The following is a 2,746-nucleotide window of genomic DNA, read 5'->3' on the forward strand; positions in this document are numbered from 1 at the left end:
GTATGATTTACAGATGGAACAGTTCTAGAACACCATCATCCCCCGTGATAAAATTAGTAGTTTGGATTTTTTTTTTTTTGCATATCATTATAAAATAACGATGGATCATTATTATGTTCTGTTGAAATGAACACAGCCTATAAATACTCCTTTTAATTAGATTTATAGCTACGAATCAGATTAATGAATGCTTTATTATTCAAATCTTATTGTAGTAATTAGCCTGTAGTGATTACTTACTATTCTGTCTAAACTTACACAAAATGATGCTGCAGATCTACCATGTTGCACGCCAACAGGAATACAATAAAACTTTATAGACGCACAAAAGGAAATATTCATCTGATATAAATTTTGAGTAATATAGTCCTAATTACATGAGATGCAACAATAGTGCCTCAGCCAATAGAATGGCTTATTAAGGGTGAAAATAAATAAATAATTGGCCAGCTTAATCAAGCATGGCCACCAAGTGTAGAAAGACAGTAACAAATAAGCTGTGTTTTCATCAAGATTAAATAAACGCTCTTGTGTCTACAAGCAATGAAACGAAGAATGTTTTGCAAAAAAAAGATATCTTTTTTCACTTAATAAAAAGTGTTTGTGAATAACATTACTCATAACATGTCAATTAATGTAGTCAGCATCAAGCAAGTTCACAGAATCAAAGGGGTTGAACAGGACCTTGAGAGATCACTATGTCTGGATATTGTTAGGTGTTAGTTGTAAGGACATTACTTGTATGGTACTGACCAATATAAAACTGGGATGTGCGTCCATACCACTCTCAATAAACTAACACATAGGCTATCTACATTTTCTTAGTTCATACACTGATGAAGCTAGCCTTAAAATACTCACCTTTAAGAGCTGACAATGATGTAATGCAATTTACCAGTTGTTAACAACTGCCTTGTGTATGGTTAACAGACTACATACAAATGCTGTGATTTCTGTTACACTCTTCTACCCAACTGCTGTACTTTGATCGTGTCAGCAACCACTTTATCCAGCCAGCTCACACATGAAGAAAAACAGCAACAAAACAAAACACTACCTTGTCCAAAACCAGCAAACAAAACCATCCAACGACCAGCAGGCATAAAGACTTCATGGAAAGAATAGCTATTCTGTATGCCTATTTCCAGGATTTCATGACCACGATTGCTAGTGATAATTCCTTGAAGCAGTCATCCATCAATGGTCAAAAGTTCTCGATATGAAGAACACAGTGCCAATTAAGTTGCATTTGTAGAAAAAGAGATACAAAAAAAAGTCCCAGGAACACATACATGGGTTTGTAAAAACATTAACTCATAAAGCAGAAGAGAACACCCTGAGCTGGAAGCCACCCAAAAGGTTCCCCAGATCCAACTCCTGATCCATACAGGAATACCTAAAAACTACAGCATATGTCTAAGAGCATCGTCCACTTCTTAAACTCCTGCCAGCTCGGTGCTGCCACCACTACCTGAGCAGACTCTAACTTAATGTTTTGCATCCTGAAAATATAAAAGAAAGATAATTTTCTCCATACCAAGATAGCTCTAATATGGGCAACTACTAAAGGGAGAATTGATTGAAACTATAAACACTCCTTAATCAAATGACTACTAATGTAGCCACTGAGCTTCACTGCACGAAACTTAGACTATTAACCTTGAGGAATACTTCCACACACCTTTGCATCTCCAAGACAAAAGAAATCACTTCAACAACTGCAGGACACACTGCAAATGTATTCTTTCACATTTTTTCTAGAAAAAGGCCTGATTCTTGTTCCTCCTCTTTTGATTGAAATATATTTGAAATAATAACTATTATAAGTGAATAAAATTCTGAAACCACAGCTTCAGTGTATTTAGTGATCTCTCTCACAGTTATTATGATTTAGCAAAATACTGTTGAGGAAACACATAGTAACACTCTGACCCTGATTCAATAGATTTAACTCCAGAAGTCTTCTATGGGGGAAAAATGAATTTAGTAATTCCAAAATAATAAAAACTTCTGCAGATTTATTAGTCTTGTCAACCTACATTATGACTTAGCTTATAAAAAAATTGAGTCCTTCTGCACCCAAACTATACTAGTAATTACTTCATTCTTTAAGCTAAATTATACTTTAGGCTATCAAGTTCAGCCTGCAGAACAAATCCACTTAAAATATAGTGTAATATTCACGGACAAAGCAGTTTTATATTTGGAACCCAGTTATACCAAGAAAATGGGACAAAGCTTTTCCTACACATTGATACACATATATATTTTTACAGACATACACAAAATTCAGCAACAGAAGACAGTTCCTATTGCTTAGGAATAATAGTCTGTCAAATGAAAATATTTCAGTAACATCCATCACTATTTGTAAGTAATAAAACCACTGTTAAATAAATCCTATGGGGCATTAATGGACTCACTACTCATACTGAAATTATGACAATTATAACCGATTAGAAGCAATTTGTATTTAATGACAGCTCTCAGCCTAAGTTTGCAAAAGCTGCCACAGAATTAAGCTGTCCCATCCTCCGCCTCCCCAGCCTGATGAGAGGAGGAATATTTCTTCTCTTTCATTATCATTACGAAAAGGCAATAACAGTGTCAATCCTTACGCCGAGTCAATTAGAAATAAATCTGATCAATCTCTTCCTAAATCATACAATTCTAAGTCTAATCAGAGATTCCATTTTTTTTCTACACTGGAAGGACCGACTGCTCAGTCCGGCTCGGTGTCGCCGCG

Source organism: Meleagris gallopavo, chromosome 12, assembly GCF_000146605.3.
Source record: "Meleagris gallopavo isolate NT-WF06-2002-E0010 breed Aviagen turkey brand Nicholas breeding stock chromosome 12, Turkey_5.1, whole genome shotgun sequence".
Lineage (NCBI taxonomy): Eukaryota > Metazoa > Chordata > Aves > Galliformes > Phasianidae > Meleagris > Meleagris gallopavo.